Genomic DNA, 20,816 nt, shown 5'->3' with positions numbered 1-20,816 from the left:
TTTGTTCATCTTCCCAGACACCCACCTAGACTACATTTCCCAGCCTCCCTTGCAGTTTTTTACCTGTGGCCACGTGACTGGGTTCTGTCTAATAGGATGTGAGTGGCAATGATGGGTGTACCTCTGCTCCAATCATATAGGCTTTCCAGGTTTTCCTCCAGGTTCTTTTCTCATGCACTGGCTGTCTGGGATGGAGCAAAGTCCCAGGGTAACCTTGGAAGGCTGCAGGGCCTCCTCTGCCTGGGGAGGGTCACTGCCTGAAATGGAAGTACCTGATCTGGAGCCCCCACCTTAGACTGTTACATAAGCAAGAAATAGGCATCCATTAGGGAGTTATTACAAGTGTGAAGCAGTTTGTTAGGCAGCCTATCCTACCTTAACAAAGTCATAGTCCTTGGATGTTTAAAAAAAAAAAAAAGTAGCTGGACAGCTTTCAAAGCTCCATTTATGTGCCAGAAATTGTTTATGTTAATAACAATCCGTTCAGTAGCCTTACCAAGTTACCCTCATTTTAGAGCTATAGATACAACTCCAAGTGGGAAGGGAGTGAGTATTTTGTCCACCATGGTGGCTCCAGGGTTGACACAGAGGTTGGAACTGACTTGGCCCTCTATGAGGCTTGTTGATGATGGAAGAAAAGAGGTGACCCAATAAGGTGGTCACCTATCCAGGGCCCATAGCTGGAAAACGCTGGATCCACTGTTTCATCCGGATCCCCCTGGCTTCAAGGTCCAGCTTGCCTCTGAGCATCTGTAACCCAGGATTTTAAAAAGAATGGGTGAGGAGCCATTGATGGACCCTAAGAAAAAACATTTTAGTCTCTCATCTTATATTTCTGATTGGAAAAAGCAACATATTAAAAATAAAAACAGAAACATTTCTAAAACAAAGAAAGGAACAACCCTCCATAAGCTTATGAGAGAAAATTGGTACGAGCTCGATTTTATTCTGTAAGTTCTTAACATATGCACACATTCAACAAACATTAGTTCACTTTGTATATAGAAAATTTCTCTCCCGCCACATTTATTTTTTTTTATTATTAATTTATTATTAGTTCTTTTCCCCTTAAGTGATTTCCTTGGGCATTACTTCCATGTCAGGACACACCAATCTGTGCTATCCTCTGCAACAACTGGTAATAGTGTGTGTAACCGTCAGCAGTAATTAACAAATTGCCTCCCGGTTGTCGCTTAGGTTGTTTCCAGTCCTTAGAACACAAGAGCTGTGATCAACATGCTTGTGTGCCTCTCTAGGGTAGGATGCTAAAGGGGCAACTGTGAGCACACTGACAGGCACGTGTCACTGTCGGCCACATGGGGAGACCTATTGCTGAGGAAGGTCCACGTGGTCAACGGATACTCGGACTCTGTGGGTTTAGTTCTTCAAGTTAAGGCAACCAAGAACAGTGGAAGAAAGGGTTTGTAGAATCTCACTCAGAGCGTTGCAGATAGGCTCCAAGCCCTGGCAAAGATGAACAGTAAGGAGGCACTGGCATCCCAGCTCGGGGAGGTGGCTCCTTCATGCTCTCAGCTGGTTTCTCAGCAACTGGACGGCAGTGTTGTCCGGAAGGCCAGAGCCCCCGAGGAGACACTGTCCGGCACTAAGAAGTGAAGCAAGGCTTCCTTTCAGAGGCGGGGCAATGGCCAGTGGGCCAGAGAGAAAGGAAGGAAGAGGGTATATAGATGTCGCCCAAGGTTCCTGCTGGGGCTGAAGCTGAAGGCTACAGGACACTCCCTTCTCAGAACCAGGCATAAACCTGATGTGCCTGGACAGCTTTCAGGGCAAGCAGGCAATTCCAGACACATGTCTTTGGGCACAGCTGTGTGAGCTCTACAATGTCCCTGTCCATGAGGGATGCTCATGAAATGATGGCGATGATGATAATGATGATGACAGTGGCCGTGGTTGGCAGCGGGAGGAGGGAGATGATTACCCAGACAGTGCTCAAACACGAAGAGCTGAACGTGCAAGAAGAGCTGCCTTCCGTGTATGTGTGTGTGTGCGCGCGCATGCACGCGCACATCATGTTGTGGTTATGTATGTGAATGTGGTGTACATATGTGGTGTGTCATGAACGTGTGATGTGTGCAGCACTCTGTGTGTGTGTGAGATCGTGCAGAATATGCGACGTGTCGCAATGGTTGTGTGTGAGTGTGCTGTGTGTGGATATGTTTGAGGGGGGAGGAGGGCTGATTAAGTCCCCCAGGGCATTCATGTGGCCTACCAGAGGCTTCATACTGCTCACTTTTGAGTTTTTCCTCCTGTCTTCCCTGTTTCCTGTGGCAGAAATGCCAGCTTCACCCAAGAGAACCCTCTCGACCATTTTTTCCCTTAGGGAGCTAAGCTCCAGGGACACACTTAGGTTTCCGCTGATTATCTCATTACCTGGCAGACTTAGAAACAGGGCAGTGGTGTTCTCTAGAGCTATCTTATTTTAGTTTATTATTCTTTTTACTTATTATTCTATTTTACTTTTTATTGAGGTATATATAACACACACAGTAAAGTGCATGGAGCGCACAAATTTTAAGTGTTGATACACTCATGTAACCACACCTCATTTCAAAGTAGAATGCATTTCCCGCACCCCATAAAGCTCCCTTGAGCCCTTTCTCAGTATCCCCCAAAGGCAACCACAATTCTGACTTCTGTCTCCGTAGATTAATTCTGTCTGTTCTAGAATTTCATATAAATGGAACCATGCAGTATATGGTCTTTTGTGCCTGGCTGCTTTCACTTAGCACAATGCTTTTGAGATCTATCCATGTTGCCGCATGTATCGGCAGCTCGCGCCTTCCTACTGCTGTGTAGTATCTTATTGTGTGGATGTATCACAGTTTGTTTATCCATTTTTCTGCTGACAGACATCTGGGTGGTTTCCAGTTTGGGGCCATTGCAAATAAAGCTGCTGTGAACTTTCTTGAACGTGTCTTTTGGTGGCCGTATGTAGAGCTGTCTTAATGTTGCCTATGATACCATTTGACAGAGATAGAGCTTGGAAAAATCATACAACAACAACAAAACCCCCAACGTACTCCAGAGAGTTTCCCAGGAAGAATGAAGCAGTTGACTTGATGTGGCCTGTCTTGAATCCAACTACATCCCTTCCTTTGGGAGAAAAGAGCATCACGTGGGGGAGAGTGACAGCCTGTCTCTCTCTCTCTCTCTCTCTCTCTCTCTCTCCCTATATATATATATATAAAGCCAGGTTTCCCAATGTAAAAATGACTCCTTGCTGGTACACTGGGGTGTTTGGGAGGGCCATTGGCTACTGCACTCTATGGCTTATGATTTGGGTTCCAATGCCACGATTTTCCCCAGTGGGAGTCCCAGTAAGGCTGGGTGCAGACTACTTGGAAAGGTGCCCAGTTTACTGTGAGGAGGCTCAGACGTTGGGAAAGTCCGGCCTGTTGCCTGACCCTGGGATACCAGGAGGGATTTCAGGGACTGAAGAAAGAGGAACGAACAAGCTTGCACCTACACAGTGCTCCAACTTTCTGGTGTCTGTAGTACCTAAACCCTTGCCCTACTCTCTAAAGAAGCTTTGGGGCCCAACCCCTGTGTCTTTCTTTGGCCCTCATCCCACCTGCCCATGCACTCACCGCCACCCCCAGCGGCTCTCTTCCACAAGACTGCCATGCTGGCTCTGGGAGCATGCTTGGCTCAGACCTTGGGCAGGCAGGAGGCAGTGGTGTTTCTGTCCCCAGGGGCACCCCCTGACCAATGCCACAGTGGAGTTGGAAGATGGGCACCCCGGTTAACCCCCCCTTGGTGGAGAGAGCTGTGAGGTTACCTCCCAGAGGAACTGAGCCCTGGCTGCCTACAGCAGCCACCTGCCCATTAAAGTGCCTCTGGATGGCCACCTGCCTTTCTGGGCTCACTTCCCACCCCCACACTGGAGCTGCCTGGGACCCTCTCCTACACAAACTATCTGCACTTGAATCTTTATCTCAGGGTCTGCTTTTGAGGGGATCCCAAACGAAGCCATGCTATTCTCCAAGAAAAATGCTCTTTGGCACATATGTTGAATTTTGTCTGGCAATTTTGCACATTCCGTGGCATCTTTTGCATCGTCCACTCTGGGATTCAGCCAGGCCACTTCCGGCTATATTTGCCACGGAGAAGTTTGAGATCAGTGGCCGGCTCAAGGGAGGACAGTAACAAATAGTATTTTTTTTTTAATTTTTTTTCAACGTTTTTTTATTTTTGGGACAGAGAGAGACAGAGCATGAATGGGGGAGGGGCAGAGAGAGAGGGAGACACAGAATCGGAAACAGGCTCCAGGCTCTGAGCCATCAGCCCAGAGCCTGACGCGGGGCTCGAACTCACGGACCGCAAGATCGTGACCTGGCTGAAGTCGGACGCTTAACCGACTGCGCCACCCAGGCGCCCCACAAATAGTATTTAATTTTCAAGCTGCAGTGAAGGTAGACAGCCTTGGTCCCATTGCTCCCTGTCACTGTCACTGCCGATTCTGTGTACAATGAATGTGACACTACAGAAAAATGTGAGTTAATGGAATCATTTAAGACCCCCATGATGGTGGGGGGAATATGCAGGTGGGGATGGGATCGGGGGTGGGCATTGCTCTTTAAGGAGATTCCAAGCTATTCTGTAGCCCTGAGGAAATGGTTTATCATAAAATAGAAAGTGAAAAAGAAAAGGCAAAACTTGTCCCTCTGCCATGCTAGGTTGTTTCCTTAAAAAAAGAAAACCATAAAACCAAATAAATAGCTTTGATTTGTTGGGGGCCTATGATTCCTGAATGAATTTTTCCTTTTGTTTTTCGTTTTCCAAAATATGGTTGTGATGTAGGCGTGGACGTTTTTTAAAAGAACTCTAGGGTGAATCCTTTTGAGGAGAAAAATCATACTACCCAAAGCACTTTGTCCAGTTTCTTTTGAATCTTTTCCCGGAGGAGTATTTTTCCACATAAGTTAAGGAAGGGAACAGAGGAGGAAAGTGGGGCTTGGGGCAGAGGGCTAGAATCAGTTGATGATTTGCGTTTGAATTTGCGGTTCTGGGAGGATAAACACACGCACGGACCTCTCTCCGCGGGGCTGGGGCATCCGCAGGCCTCCTGCATTTTAGGGAGGGTGGGACGTCCAACTGCAGATGCGGTTAGAATGTATTGGGGGGATTTGAGGGCACAAACTTGCTCTGCAAGCGTCGGATGGCAGAGCTGGGTGTTTTGGGTCCTGAGGACTCCCCTTTGTCTAGTTCTTCGCACCGCCCTGCATTTTTAGAAGCACACAGCTGTTTAAGTTACATCCTATTAATCTTTCCCCAGGGCTGTATTTGCCTGAGTTGATCAGCATAACACCACACACATTTTCTAATCGTTTTTTGCTGTTTCACTGATTGCGGAATTAGAAGCCTCCCCTGTCTGGTAAAAGTAGGTCAGGGAAGTTCCTGACTTCGCTATGCAGCTAATAGATTTCTGAATGACAGCACGCAGGGCGCCTGCATGTGACATTTGAGCAGAACAATGGTGATCACTCACTGCCGCTCTTGAGTCTGAGTCATTCTCTTCCCGGCGAGGCAGGAGCGCATGTGGGCGAGGTGTCAGAGACTACAGGTGCCGCTGCGTTGAGCCGGCACCCGACTGTTCCTCTGTTCGAGGGAGGGAACGAGGGAACGCAGAGCCTTCTCCCTCCGGGTTGCCTCTCCCCGCGGCCCTGTGCCACTGCCCTCCCCCGTCACCTCTCCCTCCTTGGGCCACCGCCACGGAAACCTCTTCTGTGCCTCCTCACGTGGTCAAGCCGCACACACAGCATCCCCTTCCATTGAGCCTCCCCTCCCATCGGCGGCCTCAGCTTGGCTGGCGCGCCTTCTCCCAAACTTCCTTCTTCCTCCTCTGGTCCGTGTGCCTCTTCCCTTGTTATTTCAGCTTTAGGATACTCTTGGCCGTGCAGAACCCATAGGAAATGAAACTGCATAGCCTTGCGATAAAACAGTTAAGCCTTTAGGTTGCCCCCAGGAAAAAGCAAATGGCATCAAATTATTAAGACCTAGGCATTGTCAAATTCACCAAATGGCATTGCTCCTGTCAAGTAATAACTTTGACAGGGAACGCTGCGGGTGTCTCCTTTCCGTCTCCCCCCCCCCCCACACACACTTTTTTTTAATTTTTAAGATGAACAATTTTTGTTTAAACCATTTCTTTCTTCCAGCTCCAGACAATGGCAATCATAATCACGTCTGACCAGAACATATTGCTTGTGTGTGCTCATGTTTAATTTGAAAAATGACAACAGTGATTTCTTTGAAGTCTCATACTCACCCAGAGCTACCCCACAATTGGAATCTCCTAGAGGAGGAGAAAGAATAAATCAACATAAAATGATGTCATAAAACCCTCTTAAATAACAGCCAGGTAGTAAATTAACATCTACACGACCTTTGAAATGATCATGTACAGGGAAGCCGAATCCAGCAAACAGCTGGCTGGGTGCCTGCCCTTGACTAATAGGCTGAGAGATACAGCTGCTAGAAGGATATTTGAGAGTGAGTCCTAAATGCAGAAAGCTGTCTTCTATAAAAAATAAAAAATCAGATCTTTCGTTTGACAGACCCTAATTTCATTGAGATTGACAGCATTGCCTTTGTCGAACATACATTTAACAAATGAGATTGAGCAAGTACCCCGCTCAGTTTCATCTAATTTAATTTGACAGCCAAAGCAGGTAGGCAGAGTAATGTACTTACAGAGAAGGTAAGAAGGCTTTCCCAGGGTTAAATGACGGGGCTTGCTGGATCAGGCTTCAGCGAGTTATCACCTCTGTTGCTTTTGCATGTTTGTTTTTGTTTTGCCATCCACACATGTAACTTTTTTTTAAATTTTTAATTGAAGTAGAGTTGTGATACGTATTGTTTTTTTTTTATTTCTTTAAATGCTTATTTTTGAGAGAGCATGGAGGAGGGGCGGAGAGAGGGGGGACAGAGGATGTGAAGGGGGCTCTGTGCAGATAGCACAGAGCCCGATGTGGGGCTTGAACTCAGGAACTGTGAGATCATGACCTGAGCCGAAGTCGGTTGCTTAACCAACTGAGCCACCCAGGCGCCCCTTGTTTTACTTTTTAAATTGACATACCAAGTACATCAAGTGAGCTAATGCACAACTTAACCAAATTTTGCCAGTATGTACATTTGTATCGCCACCATCTCCATCAAGACATAGAAAATTTCCATCCTGCCAAAAGTTTACTTCCTGATGAATATAACACCCCTTTCCTGCTCTCAAGGTAACCACTACCCTGACTTCTAACAGTTTTTGTTGCCCGTTTTTGAACTTCATATAAAGTGTATCATACATTATGTCCTTTTGTGCCTGTTTTCCTTCACTCAATGGGAAGTTCGTCCATGTTGTAGCAGGTATCAGTAATTCATTCTCTGTTAGTGCTCTGTAATATTCGATTATATGAATAGAGCACAGTGTATGTATTATTGATAGATAGTTGGGTTGTTTCTGGTTTCCCCCTTGCCTTCAGTTTTAACTTCTATTTCTAGAAGTCTTTAGAAGGGCATCCTAGAAATAAGCAAGAATGATATACACCCCCAGGTGAACTTGTTCCAGGCGGGCTGCAAGATGCACTCCCTAATTGCATAAGCAAGGGTTTTGGATCCTGAATGAGGGAACTGTCTTGGGTCATCTACCACTAGGAATCAAGCCAGCCCCATGTTCCCTCGTCTCGTTGCCCACAGAATTGTGGGGCAAGGAGGCTGCCTCATCGCCTCCTGTCCTTTAACCCCGAGATGGAGAAGAGAGAGGTGAGCAAGGCCTGAGGCCAGTCCTGTGAAGACAGCTTAGTGGACAGGTGAGAAGGCGGGCCTCGGGGTGTGTTTGAAGGCAGCTAGGGAGGGAGAGGAGCAGTTTCTCATCGGGAAACTGGCACCATGCCCACCTTTGGGCAGACTCAGGGACACAGCTTAAATTTGGGCATTCCTCTTGATCATTTTGACACCTTCCCATTTTCTGAGTCTGGGAAATAAAGCAACCATTATTATCTCTCACAAAGAAGCTGACCAGGCAGTGTGGCTAGGGTAGGCATTTGTCACTGGGTAGAAACGGGGCACAAAGGGTTGTCATCTTAGAAGGCCACCCCCTCCCTCCAGCTGCTGGGTAAGTCGAGCAGCTGTACATACAGGTGTGGCAGGGCTGGGAACTTCTGGACACGGCAGGTCTGCAAGCTGCATTTGGTGGTGTGGCAATGAAGGGAGAGGGTAAGCTGTTTATCTGGCCCTGTTTACCTGGGACTGTAGCCAGTTGAGCACGGAGAATCTCAGGTCCTGGAAAGCCCCTCAGTCCAGCATGATTGGCCACCCTAAAATAGACTTTTTCACTCATCTGTGCATTCATTTAACAAATATTAATGAACTTCTGTTACACACCACGCACCTTGCAGGGCTGTGGGGTTAGAACGGTAATCAACAAGGTAGCAGTGATCCCTGCCCCGCCCCGCCCCCACAGTACTTCCTCTGGAGAGAAAGATGGGATTTAAGGAAGTGATTACAAGCCAGTGCAACACTTGCTTTGATAGAGATAATAAGGCAGTGAGTGCTTAATTGGGAAAATACCGGAGGCTGTGGAAGCAGGTGGGGAAGACAGTCCGCTACCGGTTCTTTATCTCCTTAGCATATCCACAAAGTTCTAGAGCTGCTCAGAAAAGCAATTTACAGCAAACTCTGATGCATTCAATGGCTGTGGAATAAAGAGGGTGGGGATGGGGGTGATAAGAAAGTGGCCAGGTTCAAGTCTACCCACGTGATGTGATCCTTCATGCTGCTTAGACCTTGTGCGCGCGTCTCCCTGCCTTGTATCTTCTACCACTCGGTGGGCACCGACTGGGTGGTACAAAGAAGCCAGTTGTGTGGTGAGCAGGAGATCTTGGACTTGTCCATCCCCATGAATTCACATTGACAACCATTCCCTGGCAAACCTTCTGCCTCTTTTCGGGCCATGTAGATAAAACAGGGTCAGGGGTTGGGGGTTGGGAGGTAGGATGAGTGCCAGAGTTGATAACGCATCATGTTTGTAAACAGGGCACTAGGAGTGAAAAGTTAGTGCCGGATTATCTGTGTGTTATGTTACAACAGAACAGCATGTACTCCTCCAAGTATCCAAAACTAATGGACGTGTGCTTTTGCCTAAGAGGCCTAGTTATTGTTGGTTAAAAAAAGAAAAAAAATTTTAATGCATTGGAAATATATGGCAGCTGTTGTAAGATCTGAAAAGCTAGCCTAAAGCAGGTTCATTCATTCATTCATCCATTCCACAGATATCTGTTGACATACATGTGCAACTGTATCAGAGATCCATCCAAAGTATTCTTTTTCTGTCACCTGGGAAGCAACGCACTGCCCACCTACTCTGCGTACTGACTCTTTGGGCGTTCCCAATGATCACGCAGCTCTTTCCAGGCTCGCTTTTGACAGGTTAAGGAGGGACAATAACACCCTCGCCTGGATGACCTCTGAGCTTTCTTTCGCAAGCAAGGAAGCAATAATGGAGACCTAGCCATGAGGAAAGAAGTGCCTCTTCCCTTTACAGTTTGACAATGCCTTCCTTTGTGGCTCGTTCAACACGCTCGTCCAGATTTATGATTTTTTGCCATCTGGTTTATTTCTCTTGTTGTTTTCTATTGTTTTAAATACGCTCGAGGCCATCTTTGAGTCTTTTCTTTAAAAAAAAAATACAAATTAAAAAAACAAATCATGTGAGTGTCATTTGAAGGTTAGGCATGAAAGAGAAGTTTAAATAGGACTCGGATCTTCCCTGTGAAGTTCAGTAGCTAAAAATAAAGTTCTTTTTGCTTTGTTGATTACGTAATGGAACACGGTTCTCAGATGTGAACTTTATGGAATGTCTCCGTTGTTTGAGGAATTCTTGTTTGGGTTTTCGTAAATGGTGGCGCGAGAGCATTCTTCGAAATAATTGAATTGGGGAGCCTGTCCACTGGGCCAGCTGCTGCTGAGGGTCACTTTGTGATGCTGATGAGTTTTAACCAGAGGCAGGACTTGCCTTTCACTTGGTCGAACTTCATTTTCATTCTCTTAGGCCAGGTTTCTCTTTCTAAAGAAACATTTGTGCAGAAAGCAACCGGGAGGGAGTCTTTCTGTAAGAGGAAAGGGTGGAGTTGGGTGGGGCGGTCTTTGTTTTAAAAAGAAAAGGTACTCTGGGTGCTGTGTGCTGTGTTCTGGGAAGCCATGAAATACCAGTGACCTGGATAACTATGTTTAAACCATGTTCTTATTAAAACCAGCAGTCCTGGCTTTCCCAGACAAAGAGATTCTGAAACAATTTTGGAAATACATTCACAAGAGTGGAATTCATAAAAGGAACTGTATGGCTGTCCGCTGCACTGTGTAGACATAAAATTGGATGGGCAAAGGGGGAATTTCACAAGTATGGATTCAAAGCTTTTAGTTGAACTCTCCTAATTGGTAGTGGTGATGTAGAGCATCTTGCTGGAAGGAAAACAAATCTCGCATCTTAAAATGTTCTCATCAAAGTAAAAGTAAATGCAGCTTCAGACAATGCTTGGGAAACATCTTGGTTAAGGATTTTGGAAGCGACTTAAAGATCATGGCTTGGTGCCTGGCACTTGGTAAATCGCTGCACACGCTTTAGAAATCTTGTCAAGAGGTCCCTAAATCCAATCCCACTGACCTTAGAGTCACCTGGGGCGAGTTTGGAACCTGCGCAGCCTTGGGCGCTGCCATCAGATATGTTGGGTCAGGCTTGTGGGTGTCGGGCAGAGGATCCGTGTGCTCGGAGAGCATGCAGAGGACACCGCTCGGGAGGGCATGGTCTGTCTCTGTCTCTGGTCTTTCCTGTGCTTTCAGGGTTGACCACCCCATGACAGAGTCATTCTGTCTTCAGACATGTTATTAGTACTTGGAATCAGGTTGTTTGGTCTTGCTGACTGAAGGTCCATCTGTCTCTCTGGGGTGACAGTGCCTGCTTCTGATCGGCTCTTAGCTAATCTCATAGTTTAACTCTTAGAAAGTGACCTTCCTTCTGGGGATTTTGATGATTAGCCCAGTTTTGAGAACGGCCGGCCCAGTCCATTTCTCTGGACAGGATCCTATCCATACCATCCCAGACAACTTTCTGCCACACAGATGGCCATGAAATAACATCTTGGCAAATGCCATGGACTCTGGATTGTAGGTTTGTTTGTTAGCTGAAGCCCAATTTTAAAATCCAGTCAACTATGATTCCTTCAAATGACTTCAAATCAAGTCACATACGGTGCTTCTTAAAGTTGATTTTGTTTCTTCTTACTCCCCTGAATGCTCAGGACATCTGACTGCTCCTGGGTTGGTGGGCTAGAGCCATAGGTAATAGGTTTTGGATCCCTCAGATGCCAGGACAGTTAAAAGGATAAATGATGAAAAGAGAACAACAGGATGAAGGTCCGTGGGTGAACAAACAACAATTGGACAAGGTTCTGTTCTCATCTCCACAGAGTGCGAGGCCATTTTGCGGCACCCCCTGCTGACCTTCGTGACATCTTTGCGGGGATGTCGCAAGCCCTGTTTCACAGGAGGGAGAGATAGGGTGGTGATCCCAGGTCACAGAGCCAGCATTCAGGGCAGGCCTTCAGGATGTTTCTATACCACTCAGTTACCCCACTCTCTTCCACCCCAAATCTGATCCTGAGTTCTCTTCTTTTTAAAAAAAATTTTTAAATGTTTATTTATTTTTGAGAGAGCAACAGAGTACAAGCGGGGGAGGGGCAGAGAGCGAGGGAGACACAGAATCTGAAGCAGGCTCCAGGCTCCGAGCTGTCGGCACAGAGCCTGACGCGGGGCTCGAACTCATGGACCGCGAGATCGTGACCTGGCTGAAGTCAGACAGACATTTAACCAACTGACTGAGCCACCCAGGCGCCCCCTGAGTTTTCTTCTTTTTGTTATCTATCAAGAGCATTTGCAGTTTTCTTCGGTTCTGCCGGGGGGGGTCAAGCTTGGGTATCTGGTTTGGTTCCAGCTGGGTTCATAAGGCCCGCTCACTTCTCCAGAGGCCTCCCTCACCCTTCTGGAGGACTAGCCCAGTCCTCTGCTGCTTCGGCAGGCTTGGAAACAAGCAAAGGTAGGACCGTTCATTTCTGAATCATGCATGGGTTTCCCTTCATCTGTAGAATGTAATTAAGAAAAAGGGCTTGAGGAATACCAGATTCCAAGCCAAGAATCTTAAGAAGCTGCCAAAGGAATTGGGTATTAGCAGCCTGTGCCGTGTGCCGTGTGAGCTGAGGCTGCTCTTAGCTTCTCGGCAGGAGGGAGTGGCCGTGGTGCCAGGAGACAAGAGCCAGAGGCGGTGAGAAGGAAGGCCCTTGCCTTCCACCGTTGGGATTTTGGAGAGGTGAAGCAGGATCCAGGCTGAGATTTCTCGGGGATTTCCAGGGGGGCCCTCCCTGCTCGGCCGCACCACCATTTGCACTAATGTCCTGAAAGGTGGTCTCTGGACCACCAGGGTTACTCACCCTTATGCTTCTGACACTGGGAATGAGATCATTCTTGGCCGTTGGGGCTGACCTGTGCGTCGTGGGGTGTTTAACAGCATCCGTGGCCTCCACCCAGTAGATGCCAACAGAAACCCCCTTCCCTGAGTTGTGACAACAAAAAAATGTCCCCAGACATTGCTAAATGTCCCCTTGGCAGCAGGGACAGAATCACACCAGCTGAGAGCTGCAGGAGCAACAGGAAAGGAAGGAGGGATCTGCGGCTGGGTGTGGAGCCCCGGGTTGGAAATGCTGGCAGGCCCCCCACAATTCCTGCCCTCCCCACCCCCCCTCAGGTGGCTCAAGGGTGAGCCTTCACCACCCAGGGTTCCCATAAGGAGTAAGTCCCCAGCTTTTGCATTTTTACCCCATTTTCATGCTGCTTCCCTCTGCCTGTCCTCGGTATGCGGTGCCGTGGCCCTCGATCAGACCTCAGCTCTGCCACTGAGTAGCAAGTCCCCTGTTCTTTTCATGCCTCCGTTTCCTCATCTGTAAAGTAGCCATAATGATAGCGTCTCCTTTTTAGGGTAGTTTGTGAGGATTGAATATTGATCAACATTTCAAAGCCTACCAGCACACGATAAGCTCTTTATAGAAGTGTTTTGTAAATGAAACATAAATAACCTGGCTGAAGAAACCTCTGTTACATACAGCCATTCACTGAATGTTGTTGGGTGCTGAGCAAGACCTCACCCCTACCTTCCAGGTGCTCAGGTTGGCCATAAGCCAACAGTAACTTAGGTGGGTAAGTTAGTAAGGGGCACTGCCCTGATCGGGCTCTCACACATAGTCCCAAAGGAAAGTTCTCAGCCCCCCCAGTGGACATACCATCCAGCCTTAGCGTCCCATGTAGTGCTTTCTCACTTACCATAAGTTGAAGGCGACTTCACCTTGCCATCAACTCAACATTCTGTTTGACAATGATTCAACTCCATGTAGCCTCAGCTGTGGCCAAAATTAATGGAACCCATCATCCAAAACTTAGGGACACCTCTGTGAGGAGTTTGAGGTATTACCAGTCTTTGAGTACACTAGTCAGGAACACTGTCCTCCCTCCCTCCCATCCTCCCTCGCTTCTTCCCTCCCACCTTCCCTCTTTCTCCCTTTCCCTCCCTTCATCCTCCATTCCTTGTTACAAATAAATATCCATTGAGCACTCCCTATGGACTGAACATCATTCCAGGTGTTGGGGACATTGCAGTGAACATGGCAGAGGAGGAGCTTACGTTCCAGACAGGATGGAGGGAGACAGTAAATAATGAAAAAGAAGATAATTTGCAAATGGGATAGATGCTCAAGGAAAGGCACACCGAGATTGATGTGAGGGAGAATAACTGGATGAAAGTGGGGACTTACAGATGGTCGTGGAATCTTCTCTAAGTTGATTGATTTGAGACTGAAAGGCTGAGAAGGAACCAGCTGTGGGAAGGTCGGTCCAAGCTGAGGAAACAGCCAGTGCAAAGATCCTGAGGCAGGAAGGAGCTTAGTAGCTTCTAGGACTAGAAATATTCTGATGGAGGAGGAAAGTGGTAGGAGATAAGATTGGAAAGGGTTAGAGTGGGGCCAGGTCAGATGGGGCTTTTTGGGGCTTGCTTTTACTTTAGGATGAGAAGGCATTGGCGAGTTTTATGCAGCTGAGTAAAACAATCTGCGTTGTGTTTGAAAAGAAGGAAGGAGCGGTCAACTGTGTGGCTCACTGCCAGGATGAGTAAGATGAGGGCCAAGAGACTCTCTCAGTGGATCTGGCCGCGTGGAGGTCGGCGTGACCCCCGTGAGAGCTGCTGCGGTCAGGGAGTGGGCAGCAGCTGTGTGCCCTGCCTTTTGGTTCCAGAACATACAGTCTCCCCAAGGAATAGGCATTGTCATTCAAAGGGATCCATAATTTGATCACATTTCTTAGCCCTGCTTTGTGTGGCCTCAGGGAATTACTTGGTTTTATTCTCTCTTCAGTAAAAGACCTACTGCAGGGGTCACAACGATGGTGGTGGTGGTGACGTCATCCACCCCTATGTGCCCACCGTGGATCGCTTCAGTGATTTTCCGGCTGTGGGACAGGGCCTGCCCTGCCACACACAGCCCGTGAGCCATGCAGGCCTCAGAGGGGTGACCTCGGCCTCCTCGGTGCCCTGTTCTGATGGCTGTCCTCTGGGTGGCCCTGCACTTCCAAAGTCCACCCACCTCCTTAGCCTCGCCTGAACTTTTAAGCCCAAGAATGGCACAACATCCCTCAGAATAAATCCCTAAAGAGGCATTTGACAAAGCATATAGAAACTTACACTTGGTGAAAAGTGACTGTAGAAAAGAAGTATGTTTAGCACAAGCTTAAATATTACTGTGCTTTTTATGCGGTCTCCCGCGGCATTTTGGATCCCTGACATTTTTCCTGACTGATCGTTCCCTTTGATTTTTTTTCCCCCTACACTGCTTTGATTTTGTAACACAAGAATAATATTTTTTCTGGACTAAGCTTCTTATAAGTGGTCTTACCCAGGGAATGTTTTAAAATGTAAAGATGATTCTGTTTTCTCTTAAGTACCAAGAAGTCCATATACACACACACCAAAAAACACATTTAATAGCTTCAGATGAGATAATTTGACTAATATTTAAAGGCATATTGGAAGAAGTTGTTCCTCTTAATTCCAGCCCCTAGTTCAGAGCCCCATCATTTTAACACTGTTGCGTGCACAGCGACGAAGGTCCCTCATCACCTGCACGGTAGAAACCCTGTCCTGAGGGGCAGGCCTTGGTTCTTGACAAATGGATTCGCCCTAATGTATTGTGTCTTCAAGATGGACTCAAAGGTGAAGCCATTCCATTTCACAAAGAGAAGATTTTTAACTCCTCCTGGTTAAATGCGCATCTTCGGTGTGTCGGACAAGGCTCCAAAATGCCAACACCTTCGTTCTTACCGGCTGGCTGGCAGGATTGGGTCTGGGCATTAATCACATGGGGGCACATTTTACAGTTAAGTCATCCTGGGGAGGTGGGGGGCTGAAAGAGGGCTGCCGTGCTCAAAATCGACATCAGACATCGGGCACTGCCTTACTGTGCCGATTTTTTTATTATATTTTTTAAAAGGTTTATTTATTTTGAGAGAGAGAGAGAATGAGCAGGGGCAGGGCAGAGAGAGAGAGAGGGAGGGAGAGAATCCCAAACAGGCTCTGTGCTATTAGCACAGAGCCCAACACAGGGCTCCAACTCACAAACCATGCAATCACGACCTGAGCTGGAATCAAGTCAGACACTTAACTGGCTGAGCCACCCAGGTGCCCCTGTCACTTTTTTTTTTTTTTTTTTTTTTTTTTTAGTAGCTTAGGTGTTGGCTAGCAGTAATCTTTCTCTTATCTAGAAGAGTCTGTTTTGTGCTTATGCCACTGAACTCTGGGGTCTAAGATGAATTCTTATCTGGAAGTCTGTGCAAATCCTGAACCCTAATGGAAGAAAAAAAAATATTGGCCTTGTCTGAGGGTACCCTTTTCCCACCTCTCCAAGGTAGTAGAGTTGCAAAGGCATAGTCACTCTGGGGAGTCTACTCATTCACTTCTTTCGCCCACGGATCTCTCTTCAATCAGAACTGCAGGCACTTGAAAGAAAATCCAGCCAGGGCCTGCATTGTCTTGAGATGACTCCAACCAGCAGATTTTCTGGGTCAGTGAGTACGAATGCTTTTAAATTGCCCTTCAGAAAGTTCTTGACTAATTTTACTTCCATATCAGCAGACATTTACTATGGTGCTGTTTTTGCTCATCCATCCATCCATCCATCCATCCATCCACTTACTGATTCAGCACCGAGACAGTTTCCCAGGTACTGTGACTCCTACACAAATACAATCAATTCCTGTCCTAGATGGGGTGTGGTGGATTTTCTCTGTCTCTGTGAAGAGCATTGAGGCTGTTTCCTTGGGCCTCTTGAGGACTGACCAGGATAAGCACTCATTTGTGTTGGGAAGAAGAGGATCCAGACCTGGGGGTGGGGTTCTCATCCCTGGCTGCACCTTGGAATCACCTAAGGAGCTCTAGCAAATCCTGATACCCAAGCCAACAGTGAAAGATTCTAATTTTATTAGTCTAGGTGTGGCCTATCTGGATCTTTCAAAGCCTCCCTCCCAGCCAAGTCTCCTGCACAGCCTGAGTTGATTGTCCCTCCACAACCCTTTATTCTGGGGAGTCTGGCCTAATGAAAACCCTCCATTAGGCCCCCACTACCTCTGTTCTTGACCTTATACTTGTCACCTCAGATTTGATGGCAGTTACTGATCCCCTGCACATCTTGCCCACCTTGGGCCATGGGATGCCAGTGCCATGCCAGGCTTAAAACTGCTGAGAAGAGGGGCACCTGGGTGGCTCAGTCGGTTGAGCGTCCAACTTCGGCTCAGGTCATGATCTCACGGCTCATGGGTTTGAGCCCCGCGTCGGGCTCTGTGCTGACAGTGCGGAGCCTGGAGCCTGCTTCAGATTCTGTGTCTCCCTCTCTCTCTGTCCCTCCCCCACTCACGTTCTGTCTCTGTCTCTGTCTCTCTCAAAAATAAATAAACATTCAAAAAAAGTTTTTTTTAATTAAAAAAAACCTGAGAAGAAAAACCACTTCCTTTTCATCTTATTTATTGTTTATTTATAGTTTAGAAGGAAATTCTCACCTTATTTATTTAGCCTTCCACAGTGAGGGTCCTTTGGCTCCCTGTCTTTATCGTAGCAATATTTGCCAACCCCTACTGAGGGCTTACTGTGTGCCAGGAACTGTTCTAAGTGTCTTGCGTGGTAGCTCTTAATCTCTTTGACAACCCTGAGGCATAAAGACCATTAGCATCCCCATTGCACAGATGAGGACACTGAGGCACAGCAAGGTTAAGAAACTTGCTTCTGCCTCACAGCCAGTCCATGGGGCATCTCCCCCCTATTTCACCGCATAGGGCTCCCCTCTATAAGTCAGAAGGGCTTGGACTTGTTGTGCTTCTGCACTATTGTCTTCCCATAGTACAAGTATGGGGGGCGGGGGGAAGGAGTGAGGGTTCACCTACAAGGTCTACCGGCGTCCCGACACTTTCACGGTGGCGAGCGGCTGGGGACGCGGAGCTTAGCAAGGAGTCATCCGCCCGCTTCTCGGCCAACAGTTTGAGTCACTTCAGTTGCATCCGCTGGACAGAGCTGTTTTGGTCTTGTGAGACACACTGAAGTAAGTAACTGAAAGCAGATGGTTCTCACCTGCGCCAAGCACTGCCATTAGCACTCTCCCGTCTGGACACTTTCGGAATTGTCCTCAAGGCAGAGAAAAGCCTGGGCGGGATTCAGAAACAGCCTGAATTCATCTCTTTGAAAATACGTAGAACTTCTCATCTGCGTATTCTCCTGCGGGAAGTCAGAGGCTCTCGGAAGTCAGTCATTTCTGCAGTTGTAACAGAGCCCGGTGTGGGGATGCGCGATGGAAACTGCACGTGGGTTTGTTGCCATAGACGAGGCGCAGAGTGGGGGGGCTGACATCTCCTCCTGGAAGGAAGGGATTAGCCGGCCAAAGTGGAAAACAGATTTGAGAAATCCATTTACCCTGAAGGTTTAGTAGGGAATGCAGGTCAGACTTACTGTAATGTCTTTAGTCACGGCTCTGTCTCCTGGTTTTATCTTGGACAGGGCTCAGGGTTTCAAAAGAAAGGGGGTATGTGAGCCTTTAAACCCTGGCCTTAATATTTCCAACCACGTTATTAGGAATAAGAATTCTCGTCATTTATTGAACTGAAGGGATGGCATGAAAGTGTGTGTAAAATTATTAATTTACTACTTGTATATTTCTCAGTTATTTGTAGGTTATTAAGAAAAATTCTTGCTTCTGCGTATACGATCATAGCACCCAACTCAGACTTCAAGGAACCTCGGTAGCATATGCTTGATTTTTCTCCTGAGAAAGATATCACCGATGATAGGAAAATAACTTGGAAACATTCACAAGGAGTTGACTTGGCCCCAGGCCGTAAACGAATGTCAGAATCCTAATTAGTCTTCAAATAATCTTTTTTGTGGCCAAGAACTTCTGCTTGCAAGAGCACCATTTCAATATGCTATTTGTCACCTCATTACCTGAAAGCCTCTTGGAGGCATTGTATGGAACTCAAACCATTTGAAGCCCCTTTGAATTCCACCCATAATCTTGCCCCTAACTAGATGCACGGCCAGAGGCAAGTCACATTTTCTGAACCTGTTTCCTCATCTGTAAAATGTGTTGCACTAGATAGTCTTTGTAAAATGAAAATTAGAAGGCTGGGTGTGATGTAGTCCCTTCCTTTTCTTCCCTACCACTCGGACTTGCTCCCTCCCCCTGTTAACAGAAGCGCACGCACGCGCATGCACACGCTTACACAAGCACGCACACACAGGCCTTCTTGGCACACTGGAATGCATTATACCACGGTGTCTCCTGTCTTTCAGGTCTTTACTCAAAGCGACATCACCTAGGAGAGGTTTCCCCCTCTTGCGCTCCCTGAAATAGCCTCTTCCCCACCTCGTTCCCCCTTGTCACTCACCACGATTTACTTTCTTCTTAGCGCGCTTAGCACCATCAGAAAGCATAAGACACTGGGATGCCAGTGCAGGGGCAGAGGAAGGGAGTCACAGAATACAACAGAAAGTCCAACAGATGCACATGAGGAGTTGGGTGATGGCTTCATGAGTGTTTATTTTGTTAGTTGAAATTTTATGGTCTTAAAAATAAAAACAATTTTCAAAATCAAAACAAGCGAACCATGCCTGGAACAGTGTCATGAACTGAAGATTATGATTATACAGATTCCACGCACCTGAGATCCAAACATTTAAAGATGAATGTTAATTCAGCTGGAGGGGACTCCTCCTCCAGCTGAGAGATTGGCATAGATGACCAGAAGGACCTCTGGGGCCCAGAGAACATTCCAGGTTGAGGGTACCTGACAGTTTATATTTCACTAGCAGTGCCCCCCCCCGCCCCCCCCCCCCCCGCCATTTCATAGACAAGGAAACTGTAGCTCAGAGAGGCTGGGTCACTTTCCCAAGGCCACACAGTTTGAAGGGGCAGAGCGGAGGCGGGCCTGATTCACAAGCACATGTCTGTGTCAGTATACCATAAAGCCTCCCTGGGCTGTTTGAGGGCTGAACACAGCAAATGGGAGTGTTGTCTCAGCCTCTTACTAGGGAAATAGAAGATTCCTCTCTGCCATGCATAATAGGAGACCTTTGCCCTTAAGGAACTTCCAGTTTCTGCTCCAGCAGGGATTTTTCTGGGTGGCACACCCAGAGATCTGAGAAGGAAGTCTCAGTAGCAGCATTTGAAGCCTCTCTCACGGGGCCCCTCACTTGGGCAGCGGTTGTTGTCCAAAGACCACACGTTTTGGCTTTTGCTCGCCTTAATATTCCCTCCCCTTTCCCAAACACAAAAATATTGGCATTTCCTGGAAAGTGGTTTTGGCCCAAAGCCTGATAGCTATCCCACACTCTCAGGCTAGTTTTCCTTGGGGCCTCTGTTCTTTCATTTTGTCGAGCGTTTGTTTGGGAGCTGACGTTGCTGCCTCCTTTGTTTGCACCTGAGGTAAAGGGCCCCTCACAGGTGCCCTGGGGAGTGCCTGTACCCCTCACTCAGCCCCTGCTCCATCTCTCCTGTCTCCACTACACTCACAATTGGTCAGAACTCACGATGCACACACACAGTACCACTTTGGGTGTTGATTTTTCCTTTTTGCAGTTTGATAGTATTTTCAATGTTTTTTTTTCCCTTAAATTGAGAGTAATGAACATAAAATCAAATCACTCTTATGCGGTCAGATGAATCAGTTTGGAGAAATCTGTGTACTTATGTAACCACTGTCTGAAAGAGACTTTAAAACGTTCCCGTCACCCCAGAAAAGTCCTTCCTCCTCCCCCTCCCCCAAGCAACCACTTTCTGATTTCTAGCATACATTTTGCGGCCTGTTTTTGGATATTGCATCAATGAAATCTTAGAGCATGTACACTTTTGTATCTGGCTTCTTTCGCGCAGCACAGTGTTTTTGAGACTCATTTATGTTGTCGCACGTGGCAAGAGTTCACCGCTTTCCATTGCTGAGTAGAAGCCCGCTGTGTGAGTGTCACACAGTGTATTTATCCATTCGTCCATTCACAGACATTTGGGTTTCCAGTTTGTGCCTTTTATGACCAGACATCTGTGTACAACTCTTTTCGTGAATATATGTTTTCATTTCTTTTGGGAGGATACCAACGAGTGGAATTGCTGAGCCCAAGGGCGGACCGTTGTTTAATGTCGTTGGAAACTGCCGGACAGTCCTCCGAAGCAACTGCACCATGG

At 47.3% G+C, this 20,816-nt stretch overlaps 1 protein-coding gene across 4 annotated transcripts in view; it reads left to right on the top strand.

Moving 5' to 3' along the window:
- RAI2 (retinoic acid induced 2) overlaps positions 1-20,816 on the top strand; it is a 59,786-nt gene that overhangs the window by 20,370 nt on the left and 18,600 nt on the right. The window lies entirely within an intron of this gene.

Source organism: Acinonyx jubatus, chromosome X, assembly GCF_027475565.1.
Source record: "Acinonyx jubatus isolate Ajub_Pintada_27869175 chromosome X, VMU_Ajub_asm_v1.0, whole genome shotgun sequence".
Taxonomy (NCBI): Eukaryota; Metazoa; Chordata; class Mammalia; order Carnivora; family Felidae; genus Acinonyx; species Acinonyx jubatus.
This window is presented reverse-complemented; position numbering and strand designations above follow the sequence as displayed.